A 15,790-nucleotide genomic window follows, 5' to 3' on the forward strand; every position below is an offset into this window, starting at 1 on the left:
GGAATTTAAGAAACGAGATGTATTCATAAGGGTAAAACGGTGATGTTGACCCAGCTGTGATTACGAACAACCTGTGAAGGATCGACTTACTGATTATGGTTATATCAAGTGAACATAATATATCTACATTGAGGGAAGTTCAACTATGGGCTTTAGTGGAGTGACCCATTAGTTAATGAATGAGGGTTAATTCAGTATAATGAGTTTAGCCAATTAATCTTGGATCGTTGGATCCCATGATCTGTAGGTCCGCGAGGTCCCCCTACTAGCTCGTAAATGGATTAGCTTTAGAGTGAAATGATAAGTTAATTTGAAACGTTCAAATTAGAATTAAACGGAATAGGAGAATTTATATTTAAATATGATTTAAATATATGAAGGTGGATTTATGTAAAAATTAATTTAATATTTGATATTAAATTAATTGAATTATTTAAATAATTATTTATTAATTCTATTGAAAAATTAATTTATGAAATTAATAAATTTTAAAATCAAATTGATTTTTTGAAATCATTTGTTTTTTTTTTTTGGAAAATTGAAAAATTTACACAAAATAAAAATTTGGATTTCCCCATTACCATCTTCAACTAGCTCACACAAAACCCATTTACATTTTGCTTCATTAACTTCAAGCATGAGTTGCATTTCATGCAGCCATCTTCTTTGTATGAGAGAGCTGTAATAAATAAAGAAGATTGAAGTGGAATTGAGGCATGCATTCAAAGAGTTTATTTTTTTTTAAAGAAAAATTCGAGCTAAATAATTGTTCTTAAAAATGGGTTATAGCAATGAGCTGCTCTCTTAGTTTCCTTTCATTCAAGCTGTTCTTGAGTCCTATAACTCATTCTAAAGCTCCAAGAGGATAGTGGGGAAGATCTTGAGGTGGTTCACGGGAGGTTTCTGAGAAGACAACAACTGAGAATCAAGATCTTGAAGAGTTCTACAAAAGTATGACTTCAAACCCTCTTATGTTAGATGAGCATGCTTTAGTTTCTGCCAAAATTAATGAATTAGAGTGCTTATTGATCCTTATTGCTTCTGTTGCATGTTGATATACTCTTACAAATGGTATCAAAGAAACATATAAGCATTCAATCCGGTTTAATTTTGGTGTGGTAGGTGTTTTTCATGAGTTATATGAAACTGGTGAACTGATATGGTTTTCTGGTTTTTGGCATTTTATTTCTCTTTGATTTCTTGTCTAAATTTATAATTGGATCTTGATTCATGACCTTATATGTGTTCTCAATAGTCTGTAATTTATTTGGAGTCATTAGAGTTGAAATTAAGATATAATTGAAGAAACTAGTGAAGAAGGCCGAGTTGCAGATTCCAGTTTTTCTGCTCAAATATCGTCGTTAAGGTTTAAATGCTAGACGATTGTGTAGCTACGGGTGCTAAACGATGTGAAGAAAAGCTAAACAATCGTGTAGCTACGAGCACTGGATGTTATAGTGTTGTGCGCTAGATGATCGTGCTGCAACGCGTGATAAACGCTGCGTTGAAAGTGCTATACGATGGCACTACACGATCGTGTAGCTGTGGCACTAAATGATGTGTTGAAAGTGCTATACGATGGCACTACACGATCATGTAGCTGTGACGTTGAACGATGCATTGAAGTGCTATACGATGGCACTACACGATCATGTAGCTGTGACGTTGAACGATGCATTGAAGTGCTATACGATGGCACTACACGATTGTGCAGCTGTGGCAGGCACTGAACGATGTCAAGAATGCATACAGTATGCCATGTAGATTTAAAATCCCACCGTAGGAAGCATGTTACATGCATTGAAAGTATGTTATAAAATATTATAATATATAGTATGCATATTAGGGTTATATTTAATATAATTGTGATATTAGATATTGAATGTCTTTGTTGTATGTTGTGGATGTTTAGAATGTTTAAAATTTTGTAAGCTGTTATAAAATTGGGTTAGACGTTTAAAATTCATAACAAAGAACAGCTGCATGCTCACTTAGGTTAACAACTAGTTTTAGTTGTTAAAATAGATTGTTACCTTATAAAATTTGGTTACAAATTCAAATCGGTTCATAAACCTGTCTAAGGTTGGGGGTACTTAAGTTGACAGTTTATGGAACATCTCCTACCTAGGGATTATGACCGAAAGATTGAGCGTTGTTAACTAATTTTATGAGCTTGTGTGAGCGGTGTGAGTTTAAAAATGGTTTAAACACTTAAACATCATAGGTTAAATCCAATTATAAGTGTTATACTTGGATAAACCATATAGACTTAGGTTATTTAAATTTAGCCATTTTATACCTAAGTAAATACCCAAACATATAGAACACTTCAGTAGAAGATTAACAATATATTCGATATATAGTTATTAGCTCTCACGTCCTCAAGAGTTCACACCGTGAGATCCATGCTCGGTTTCGTGTCGCTTTTACCGCGATTTCTTCATTCGAAAAGTGTTTGCATGGGTCAATAACAAGGTGAATGAAGGAAGTAGTTCATAGTAAGTTAGAGAAGGAAATGTGTCAACATTGTCCTACGGTCTCCTCCATTAGTTTGAGTCATGAGATTCCTATGTTGCGCCTGCTGTCGTTTTTAGGCAGCACAAGCTAGTCGTTAACCATGGCGATCCCCTCGGAGGGTTGTAACACAGGATTCAGAATAATCCAGGCTTCAGTAAAATGAATAGGGTCTTATAGTTCTGTCTTGGGTATTGTCTTCTATTTCGGGGGCATATTTATACCGTCCTATAAAGATCTGAAAGTAGCGAGTCACACTTACAAGAATTACCAATTCATAGTAAAGATCTTGACTGAAAACAATAACCAAAAGAAAGATAGGAGTAAAGAGTTATTCTGATATAGTATTTGGTCAAGAATTGTATTACTTTAGTGAATGAATTCTTGACTGCCCCTCGGTAGCAATTGCTCTAAATTATTAAAGTATCGTTGCAAAAAAATAAAGATTTATTGGGTACTTTATTATTTTGCAAAAAATGGATTTAGATGCAAAATTATTTAATAGATTTTGTTTAAAATGTTTCAGCAATGTTGAATTCAATCGTACAATTGCTAGCTTCCGATAAATTTAACAGTGAAGGATATTCAAACTGGAAATACAACATCAATACAATGTTAGTTTTGGATGAATAAGTGAAGGTATGGCTCTAAATGAGCAATTCCAAGTTGTTGTTACTATTGATAAGTTGTCTCCTTTATGGAAGGATTTTAAGAACACCTCGAGGCATCATACCAAGGAGATTTCCTGGAGAGTCTAATCACCCGACTGAGGATTGAGGAAGAAGCTCGTAAGTAGGACTAGAGGGAGGAGGTGAACATTGTTCATAGGAAATTCGCCTCTGCCGTGATAAAGCTTGACAAAAAATCCAAGGGAACCAAGAGGAAAGGTTAAAACCGTAGTTCTAGCAACCAGAACAATCAGAAGAAGTAGAAAACCCCCTCGGGAAGGTGGGTATGGTGAACATCCCACACGTGCGCGTCGTATCAGTCAGTTGGGCGAGGCATATATGTTTATTTTTAATTACACGCTTCTCTCCCCGTTGGTTTCGCACCACAATCTCTCTTGATTCGTTTTAATTTCTTCACTTTTCGTTTTGGTTTTCCGAGCATCTCAGTCCTAAAGGGTGTGAGTTTTCCAGTTGGGTACATTGTAGCTCTGATCGAGACAATTTTATATATTTTAGGTTGTTTTATTCTAGGACAATATGACAATTGTGTAGAACTGCTTACATACTTTGGCAAAGTCGCGAAACATCTTAAAGAAAGTGAGATCCGTGGTTTAGCCTGTAAAAGGTTTCTATTTTTCAGGTTCTATTTTCTGACTACTGTCGTTTATGACCGTTTGATGCTATCATCTTCTGTCCATCGAAGGGTAGCGATTCCAACAATTTTAAGATGAGATTCATTTGCCACTATTGCCACGATCCTTACAAACTAGAACGACATTTTGACATCCGACCTCAACCGTGCATTTCAGTTCAAAGGAGCGAACTTCAAATGGTGGAAGCAGAAGATGCTGTTTTTCCTCACAGTCAAGAAGGTTGTGGACGTTTGTTCTATAGAGAAGCCAATTGTCCTAAAAGAAAATCTGACTGAACAAAAAATAAAAGAAGTTGTTGGTTGGGAAGAAAAATTTTGTTCTGTAAAAATTTCGTATTAAATGGTCTGACTGATGATTTGTATGATTACAACAGCACAATGAAGACAACAAAGGAAGTTTGGGATGCTCTGTAGAAGAAGTACGTTACCAAGAAGGTCGGGTTGAAAAAGTATGTTTTTAGCCGTTATCTTAAGTTTTAGATGAAGGATGAAAAATCTGTGGAGACCAAGTCTCATAAACTGCAGGAGATAGCCCTTGAAATAACAAGTGAAGGTATGTCCCTAAACGAGCCATTCCAAATTGTCATTATTATTGATAAGTTACCTCATTTGTGGAAGGATTTCAAGAACACCTTGAGGTATAAGACCAAGGAATTTTCCTTGGAGAATTTGATCACCTGACTGAGGATTGAGGAAGAAGCTCGGAAGTAGGACCAAAGGGAGGAGGTGAACGTTGTTCCTAGGAAGTTTGCCTCTATCGTGATCAAGCCTGACCAAAAGTCCAAGGAACCAAGAGGACAGGTAAGAACCGTGGTTCTAGCAACTAGAACAATCAGAAGAAGCAGAAATCCCTCTTAGGAGAAATGGTACAACTTTTTTGCTTTAACTGTAATAAACCTTGACACATGGCTAGGAATTTTAGAAATAAGCATCATCTTGCAGGTTAGGAGAACCTGATAGAAGAACTGTTAGTTGCTATGATCATAGAAGTAAATGTGATAAGTGGTTCTGAGAGGTGGTGGATAGACACTAGCGCTACACGCCATGTCTGTCACGACCTTAGTCATTTTAAAAATTATATTGAAACTAAAGATAAGAACATTCTGTTGGGGGATCACCACTCAATGAAAGTTGCTAGAATGACGAGATGGTGCTAAAGTTTACATTTGGAAGACTCTCACCTTGAAGGATGTCCTGTACACTTCGAAGATAAGAAAGAACTTGGTCTCGAGCTGTCTCCTCAACAAGGTCGGATTTACCAAAACAATAAGGTAGATTTATATACTCTTGCTAAGAATAATATATTCGTACGGAGGAGTTATGCAACTGAGGGCATGTTCAAATTAAACTTTGACATAAATAAAATGAACTCTTTTATTTATATGTTGTATTCTTTAAATGTTTGGCATGCCAGACTTTGTCATGTTATTAAAAGATTAATTAGTAACATGATTAGTCTGGAAATAATACCTAAGTTATCCATGAATGAATTTGATAAATGTGAGTATTGTAGTCAAGCTAAAATAACTAAGACCTCGTATAAATCTGTATTTAGGGAATCTGAGCCTCTAGATTTAATTCGTTCTGACTTATATGAATTTGATGAAATTTTGACTAAAAATGGTAAAGGATATTTTATTACTTTTTGTTGGGTTCTATATCCTAAAACTCGTTGATTGAAAAGTTAAATATGTTCTATTATCAGTAAAGATGTTATTCAACATTTCTTCAATAAAGTTGTTATTGAAACTTTAAATTGCGTTCGTATAAGTCTAAATCCAATAAACTAAGATCCATGGCTATTACATGAATACTTGAACTTTATGTAGTGACATAAAGATGGATCAAGTTCGAGTAAATAGCTAAAACGGTCTATCGTATATGAATAAGATTGGGTGCCTTATTATGGTAAGCACTATTAGATGCGGCCTACTTAGTAGCTATTACAAGTTATTGTAAAGGTGCTACAAACGAAGTGATCCTGATTCAGTCATGTATTGACATGAGGAGTGGGGGCGTCCTATGCAATGAGTTTGCATAAGATCGGACCGAGAAGTAAGTCACTATTACTTTATAACACATTTATTGTTTAAGACTGACTACTTCGCTTAGATGACCTAGGTAATTCGATCTTAATCCTGAGCTAACTATGAACTTCTGTCTATTTAGGATTATCCTTGGATATGCATAGGTGAGGGTTTGCTCAACAGCACCGGCTCAATAAGCCTATCATTTCAAAAATAAGATCGGGTAGATAGCTGGAGACATAAGGTGCAAGAAGAAATTCATGCTTACCCGATTTAGGGATAGGAGAAAGGTTGTTCTCTTAAGTATTGAATCCAGGTCTTCAACAAAGGGCCCCACCCTTTCATTGGTCTGAGAGGGATTTGGTTTGGTGATTGAATCGTAAACCAAATGTTCATTAAAGGATCAGTAGAAACTTAAGGAACAAGACATAATATCAGAGGTAAAACAACTTATTGACCCAACCGTTATTACGAATAACCTGTGAAGGGTCAACTTACTGGTTATGATTAAATCATGTGGACACAAATATATCTACAGTAAGGAGTGCAACTATCGAGCTCTAGTGGTATGACTTGATAGTTGATGAATACTAATTAATTTAGTCTAAAGAGTTTTAGTCAATTAATCTTATATCGTTGGAGTTCATGATCTGTAGGTCCATAAGGTCCCTTTACTAGCTCGTAAAATGAACACCTTAAATTATTAAATGGAGTGAATTTTGAATGACATCATTTGAATTGTTCAAATTGAATGTTCAAATTCAAAATAGGATTTGTATAATTATATTTGATATAATTAATGTTTTAATTTATTGAAATTAAATGAAATTGGAGAGTTTATAATATTTAAATGTTGATTTAAATATTAATTACATGGATAAGATTCATGTTTAAAATTAAAAGTGTGATTAATTTAATATTTGATATTAAATTAATTAATTAATTAATTAAAAATAAAATTTATTTTCCAATATTTCAATTCAATCTGAGAAATTGAATTTTGATATTGTAAATTTAATTACTTTAAATTTTATTTTATTTTGGAAATTAATTTAAATATCAAAAATTGGAAAATTGGGTTTTAGTGGGTTTGTCCCACAAAAACCAAGTAAAAGATGTCCTACCTAAAAATTCACACAAATCCCACTTCAAAATTGATATTTGGAGCTGGATGGAAATGAGGTTCAGTGTTTGCATGTTAGAAATGAATAAAAACTCTCAGAAATTGAAGTTTGAAAGTGAGAATGGCTTAAAAATATTTTTTTGCAACTTCATCTTCTTCCTCACAAACCCTCTCTAATTCCTTCACCAAATTCACTCCAATTTGAGTTCCACCACTCAAATTCAAGGTTGAGAATAGTAGAGAAGATGTCTTGGTGGTTCACTGTCAATTTGCTTGGGTTTGGAAGAATTCATCCAAGGTATGTTGAAATTGAAACCTTCTTCATTTTCTATAAAAACATGCTTTTAGATCTCAAATTAAATATAATTAGAGTGTTTATTGATTCTGCTTCTTTCCGTTGCATGCTAGTATATCCTATCAATTGGTATCAAAGCATGATTTAAGCACTCAATTAACGTTTTTGAGTATGGGTTGGTGAATTTCTGAAATTGCATGTTTATGGACCGATATGGATATTTTTCAGCATTGGCATTAGGTTTCTCTTTGATTTCCAGGTTAAATTTTTAATTGGCTCTTGATTGATGGGCTTATGTATTTGCTCAAGAGTCTGTAACTTATTTTGAGTCGTTAGAGTCCAAATTATGGTGTAATTGGAAGATTGAAGCAAACAAGATTGTAGAGCAGCTTCTGGAGGACATCCTTTTGCCCAAGCAGCGTTGCAAACGCTCATTCTAGCATTGCAACGCACTCGGTTCACATGAGAAAGGTTCTGGTTCGACCGGTTCAGCCCCAATCCAGTCCGGTTCTACACTAAATTGAAGTTGTTTTTGGACTTATTTTGTAATAAATTAATTATTTTTCTTCTTTAGGATGCCAAAGTTGAACCATATCAGTATAATTTAAATAATTATGCATGTATAGTATGTTGTATTTAAATTTAAACATGTTTGTGCATATAGTATGTCATTTAGATTTAAAATCCCACCATATGAAGCATGTTACATGCATTATGTATATGTTATAAATTATTATAATAAATAGAATGCATGGTTAGGGTTTCTATTATTTAATATAATTGTTATATTCAATTTGAATGTCTTTAATGTGTTATGGATGTAAAAGCATGTCTAATTTTTATAAGTAGTTATAAAATTGAATTAGACATTAAAATCCATAACAAAGATAAGCTACATGCTCACGTAGGTTAATCACTGGTTTTTATAAGTTAAAATAGGTCGACATCTTGTAAAAACATGGTTACAAACTCAACCGGTGTATAATCCTCTAAGGCTGGAGGTACTTAAGTTGACGGTCTATAGAAGACCTCCTACCTGGGGATTATGGCCGAATAATTGAGTGTTGTTAACCTATTTTATAAGTGCACGTGAGCTGTGTGAGGTAATAAAACGCTTTATCACATAGATATCGTAGGTTAAAATCCATTTATAAGTGTTATACTTGGATAAACCACATAGACTTAGGATTGTTTAATTAGCTGAAATGAACTTAAGTATAAATATACCCAAATTAATAATAGAATACTTCAGTGGGAGTTTAATAACTTATATGATAAAGTTATTAGAACACTTCAGTGGGAGATTAATAAGATATACGACACGTTATTTTTAGCTTTTACGTCCTCGAGAGTTCATAATTGAGATTTAAGCAGTACTTCGTGTCACCCCAGGAGTGACCTCCATTTTGAAAGTATTTGCACAAATCGAGATTCTGGTGAATAAAGGGAAGTAGTTCAAACAAAAATCAAATATATGATACATAAATTTCAACTTCCATGTCCCAACATAGTGAAGGAACTCTTATTCAAGAGTACCTATGAGCGGAAGTGGATCTTTTCAATTCACTGTGACAAAATTACCGCATATACATTCAAACATACTTTCGTGATGCAAAAGGGATCAAGAAATCATACCAGATGAAGATTTCTTCTTCACAGTGAGTCTAAAGCCCAATCGTCTACCTCAAACAGTCACCACTCGGACAGAAGGAATCAGAGAAGACAACACCACTTAGAGCCCTCAGTATTCTTGGAGTGAGAATCCAAAGTGTGGGCAAGGAGGAAGAGAAACCGTACACAATGATCAAGCAAGTGGGAGATACGGTCGTCTATCGCATAGACAATATGTTTGATCATTTAGGTAAAGTATATGATCGTGTAGCAAAAGTAAGCGATCTTCTATACGATTTTGTAGGAAAAGGTAAACGATCGTGTAGGAAAAGGGTGAGCGATCGTCCAAAACGATCACGTAGGAAAAACTAAGCGATCGTTTATACGATCAATACCGGGAGCTAAACGATCGCTTAGGAAAAAGGTAAACGATCGTTTAAGTAATAGCGCTCGATGATGTAATCAATATGTGATCTCTTAACAATATCGTATATGTAAGCGATTGTGCAGTCCCGATCGTATAGGCATTGATTTTCTAAATGATGACACTATCTTTTTCACAATACCAGCGCACATCGAGATCAACACACCGTCTGCTATTTATAATGCACTCATATGTTATTTTAATCGAAGAGGCGTCTTCCTATTTCCTTTATAACCGTCCAATGAATGTGATCTTGTAACATTCATAACTTATAAATTAATATCAAATATTAACTATAATATTTTTCCTCTACTAGATATAAATCATATTTATATCCAATTTCCTCCAAATTAATGTATCACATACATAAAGTTAATTATATCATATTTAATTAATTCGTTCAATTCTATCATATATAATCGAACTTCTTCTTGTCAATTTGAACATTCAAGTTGACCCAAAATCTGACTCTCAACTTGTATCCAAACTACCAAGGGGACCTTATGAACCTATGGCTTGAAGCTCCAATGGTACGTGAATAGCTGACTAAACTCTTTAGTCACGATATCCACCATCTATTAACTGCCGTAGATATAACCAATCATCAGTACAATGATCCTTCACAGATGCTCATAATTACAGTAGGCCAATTTACCGTTTTGCCCCTATGATTACATTTTCCTTCTTAAGTACCACTTATCCCTTTAATGAACAATACAACATAGTCCTACTATGTGAACACCTCTTGGGCCATTAGAAGGTGCGTGGTGCCACATCGTTCAAGCCCTAGAAACAGCCCTTAAGGGAGCTATCTATCTACTTGCCCCTGCGTCGGGGAAGGAGTGAATTCCATCTTGTGTAGCTGAGTTCCCAGCTCTCAAAGATCGACAGTTGAACTCTTCTTGCCATAGATATATTTCTAAGTCCATTGGATATAACCAATCATCAGTACGATGACCCTTCACAGATACTCGTAATTACAGTAGGCCAATTTACCGTTTTTCCCCCGTAATTACATCTTCCTCCTTAAGTACCACTGATCCCTCTAATGAACAATACAACATAGTCTTACTATGTGTGAACACCTCTCGGGCCATGAGAAGGTGCGTGGCACCACATCGTTCAAGTCTTGGAATCAGCCCTTAAGGGAGCTATCTATCTACTTGCCCCTACCTCGGGGAAGGAGTGAATTCCATCTTGTGTAGCTGAGTTCCCAGCTCCCGAATCAGACGGATCCCTAAAATGGTAGGTTTGAGTCGGTGTTCAAGCCACTCGCACCCATGCAAATCAAAGGACCTCCCTCAATGGCAGGAGTTCCCAACTCACTCAGGATTGAGGTCATGTTACCTATGGTCATCCTAGTGAAGTGAAGTCTCAGTTATGAACGGTGTTATATAATGAGACGTTAACACTTCATGGTCAGGTATTATACAAACTCTTTGTATAGGACTCCCTCGCTTGCATGTCCCTTATACGAATGATCAGGACCAGATCATCTTTGACAAGACACAACACTTGTGACCATTCCACAAAGCAGGCCACATACGTAATGTTACCAGGATAAGGTTTCCCTCCTTTATCCATATACTACAGACTATTTTGGTTATCACTCAAGACATGATGCACTTGTATGTCACCACATACATGCTTGAGTTACATACAGATAACCAGGGATTTTTGATTTATTGGTTTGTGATAAAATCTAAATGTGCAAAGTCAAGTAGTGAAGTAAATATCATTTATATTGTACATCACAAGTGTTCGTACAAAGTTGTTTACAAACAACTGGACATGAGACTTTAGGGCACAAACCCCAACACATAGTTCACACTGTGACATTCATGTGATGTTTCGTGTCACCTTAGGACTGACCTCCATTCGAAAAGTGTTTGTCTGAGTCAAGAGTAAGGTGAATGGGGAAAGTAGTTCATAGTAAGTAGGTGAAGGATATGTGTCAATTTGTCCTACGGTCTCTTCTGTTAGTTTGGACCGTGAGATTCCTATGTTGCACCTGCTAGTTTGCTTTAGGCGACCCTTGCTAGTCGTTTTACGATGGCTATTCGCTCGAAGGGTTGTAACATAGGATTCAGATCAACTCAAACTCCAGAAATGGATAGGATTTCTTAGGTCCATTCCCAACCTTGACTCTCTATTTCGGTAGCATCATTGGGGCCGACCTCCGAGGTCTAAAAATGGAGGGTTACACTTACAGAATTACTAAAGTGTTAGTAATTTCTGACCGAAAATGGTAAGTAAATGACTATAGAAATAAGAGTTATTCTGGAGATAGTGTTTGGTCAAAATTATTTTGCTTTAGTGAAGGAGTATTTGACTGCTCCTCGGTAACACTTATTCTGACTCACTATAGTATCGTTGTAAATAAATAATGGTTATGGGTACATTAATACTTGTTTTGCTAAAATTTGATTTTTGATTTAGGTGCAATTTTACTAAATTAGAATTTGTTTAAAATTTTCAGCATGTCGAATTGTTCTAGAATACTCGCTTTCGGATTACCTAATGATAAAATAAATTCAACGAACAAATTACTAGAAGTTGATGGTTCTAAAAGAGTTTTAACAAAGGATTGTTCTCTATCTCCTATCTCATCTAAAGTTTTGAACGATATAGATGAGAATGAAAAATTCGAACAAAAGTTAAATGTGATTTTCTTGTTATCGAAGCATGGTTAGTGGAAAACGATAAAACCTAGATAATCCAGGTGACGCTAATCATGTCTTTACTTTCTCTTAGGAAACAAATTCCTAGAGACAACTGACAGAAGGCGAAACAATCTTTAAGGTAGGGACATAAGAGAGTGTTTCAGCAAAAGCGGTGGAAGATATGAACTTATTTATAGGAGATAAATACATTTATCTTAAAAATGTTTATTATATTTCTTCTATGAAAAGGAATCTAATATCTATCTCTTGTTTGCTGGAACAAAATTATAAGGTTTCTTTTGAAAATGATGAAATGTTCATTAGTTCTATGTTCCGCAAAATTAGAAAATAACTTGTATTTGTTAAAACTGACTGCGGTAAAGGCCATTTTGAATATAGAGATGTTTAAAACAGCTGAAACTCGTAATAAGAAAAGGAAAGTTTCTCCAAATGCTCATCTTTGGCACTTGAGACTTTGTCACATAAATCTCAACAGGATCGAGAGATTGGTTAAGAATGGTCATCTAAAAGAGTTACAAGACAGTTCATTACTACCGTGTGAATCATGCCTTGAGGGTAAAGTGACTAAAAGATCTTTTTCTGGAAAAGGTCTTAGAGCTAAAGAACCCTTAGAACTCGTACATTTAGCCCTCTAATTCATTAATTTTGACAAAATATAAAGAATGCTCTTGCAGAAACAAGTGAGTTTTATGACATACCTTTGTAGAACTTCTTTAAAGCTCGATCTCCAGCTGTAATCTTCTCCGAATCTCGTTGCAGACCACCTCAAGATCTTCCCCACTATTCTCTTGGTTCTTTAGATTGAGTTGTGGGACTCAAAACAAGCTATAATCAAGGGATTATAAAGAATTGCTCACAACAACAATCTTGTTGAAGAACACTTTCTTCACCATGAATTTTCAACTAAAATTCTCGTGATTGCATGCCTCAAATTCACTCCAATCTTTTCAATATATTGCAAACCATCATGCAAGAAATACACCTGTATGAGTTACAGCTCATGCTTGGAGTAATTGAAGGCAATGGTGATGGATCTTGTGTGAGCAAGTAGAAGATGGATAATGGAAAAAATTGTTTTTCCATTTGTGCATGTTACCAACTTTTCAATTTCCATCAAAATCAATTTTGATTTGAAAACTGAAAAACTTTATTAATTTTATAAAATTAATTTCATAAATTAATTTTTAAATAATACTAATTAATTTAATATCAAATATTAAATTAATTTTTACACATATCCATCTTCATATACATAAATCATATTTAAATATAAATTCTCATACTTCGTTTAATTTCTAAAATTAAACACATAATTATATCTCTTATAATTACTAATTCCCTTAATTCTAATTTGAACGTTTGAAATTAAGTTATCACGCTACTGTAGAGCTAATTCATTTACAAGCTAGTAAGGGGATCTCGCGGACCTACAAATCATGGGCTCCAACAATCCGAGATTAACTGGCTAAACTTATTAGACCAAATTAATCCTCATTCTTAACTAATGGGTCACTCCACTAAAGCCCATAGTTGCACCCCTCACTGTAGATATATTATGTCTGCATGATGTAACCATAATCAACAAGTCGACCCTTCACAGGTTGTTCGTAATAACGACTGACTCAAATATCTGTTTTACCCCCGAGATTACGTCTTATTTCTTAAGTTTCTATTGACCTTCTAATGAACAATTGGTTTGTGATCCAATTACTAAACCAAACTCTCTCAGCCTAGTGAGATGGTAGGTCCCCTTTTTCAAGACCTAGATTTAGTACTTGAGAGAACAACCTTTCTTCTATCCCTAAATCTGGTAGGCGTGAACTCTTTCTTGCACCCTATGTCCCCAGCTATCTATTAGATCTTACCCCTAAAATGGGAGGCTTATTGAGCTAGCGCTGTTGAGCCAATCCTCACCTATACAAATCTAAGGATCATCCCGAATAAATAGGAGTTCATAGTTAGCTCAGGAATAAGATCGAGTTACCTAGGTTATCTAAGTGAAATAGCCAGTCTTATACAGTAAACATCGTTATAAAGTAAGAGTGACTTATTTCTTGGTCCGATCTTATGAAAACTCATTGCATAGGACGCCCTCACTCCTCATGTCATAACATGTACGAATTAAGATCACATCATATGTAGCACTTTACAACTCTTTGTAACAACTACAGAGTAGGCCACCTCCAATAGTGTTACTAGAATAAGATATCCAACCTTATTCATGTACTAAAGATCATTTTGACTATTTACTCGAACCTGATCCACTCTTATGTCTGCACATAAAGTTCAAGTACTCATGTAATAGTCATGGGTCTTAGTTTATTGGATTTAGACTTTCATATCTACAATTTATAAAATCAATAATAATTTTATTGATTATAGAAAATGTTTATCATTTTATAAACTGCAAGTTTTTAGGACATAAAACCCAAAAATTTAGACCTTTTTGGTCCTACGAATGTTAAAGCTAGAGAAGGGTATGAATATTTCATCAGCTTTGTTGATGACGATTCAAGGTATGGACATATTTACCTAATTCATTAAAAGTCTGAAACATATGAAAAGTTCAAAGAATATAAGGCTCAGGTTGAGAACCAATTAGGTAAAAAACTTAAAACACTTCGATCAGATCGAGGTGGTGTGTATATGGACTTGGAATTTCAAAACTATTTGATAGAACATGGAATCTAGTCTCAACTCATAGCCTCTGGCACTTCTCAACAAAATGGTGTGGCAGAAAGGAGAAACAGAACCTTATTGGACATGTTTTTGAGTTATGCTCAGTTACCAAATTCTTTCTGGGAACATGCAGTTGAAACTGCAGTGTACATTTTGAACATGGTTCACTAAAAAAGTTTTTCTAAAAAACCTTACGAGCTCTGGAGAGGACATAAAATAAATTTATATCACTTCAGAATCTGGGGTTGTCCAGCACATGTGTTGGTGCAAAATCCTAAAATTTGGAACGTCGTTCAAAAGTACCCCTGTTTGTAGGCTACCTGAAAGAATCGAAATGTGGTAACTTTTACAATACTCAGAAAGATAAAGTGTTTGTTTCGACAAATGAAACTTTCTTGGAGGAGGACCACATGAAGAATCATTAACCTCGCAGTAAGCTAGTAATAAAAGAAATGTCCAGAGAAACGACAAATGTATCAACAACAGTTGTTGACAGAGCAGGTCCATCACCAGGAGTAGTTGATGAAACTAATACTTCACATCCTTCTCACGAGTTGAGAATGCCTCGTAGTGGAAGGGTTGTGCAACAGCCTGATCGGTACATGGGTTTAACAGAAACTCAAATCATCATACCAGATGATGGTTTAGAGGATCCATTGACTTTCAAACAAGCAATGAATGATGTACAAAGATCAATGGATTAAAACCATGGACCTTGAAATGGAATCTATGTATTTCAATTTTGTCTTGAATCTTATAGATCAACCTGAAGGGGTAAAATCCATTGGTTGCAAATGGATCTATAAGAGAAAATGAGACCAAGTTAGTAAGGTACATACCTAAAAAGCAAGACTTGTGGCAAAAGGGTTTACCCAAAGAGAGGGGGTAGACTATGAAGAAACATTCTTTCCTATTGCCATGGTAAAGTCTATTAGTATACTCTTGTCTATATCTGCATTTTATGATTATGAAATATGACAAATGGATGTCAAGACAACCTTCCTAAATGGCTATCTTGAAGAGAGTATCTATATGTCTCAACCAGAAGGGTTTATTGAACAGGGTCAAGAGCAAAAAGTTTGCAAGCTTAATCAATCAATTTATGGGTTGAAC

The sequence above is a fragment of the Benincasa hispida genome, chromosome 12 (assembly GCF_027475165.1).
Source record: "Benincasa hispida cultivar pf3 chromosome 12, pf3_genome.v1.1, whole genome shotgun sequence".
In the NCBI taxonomy this organism is placed as follows: Eukaryota; Viridiplantae; Streptophyta; class Magnoliopsida; order Cucurbitales; family Cucurbitaceae; genus Benincasa; species Benincasa hispida.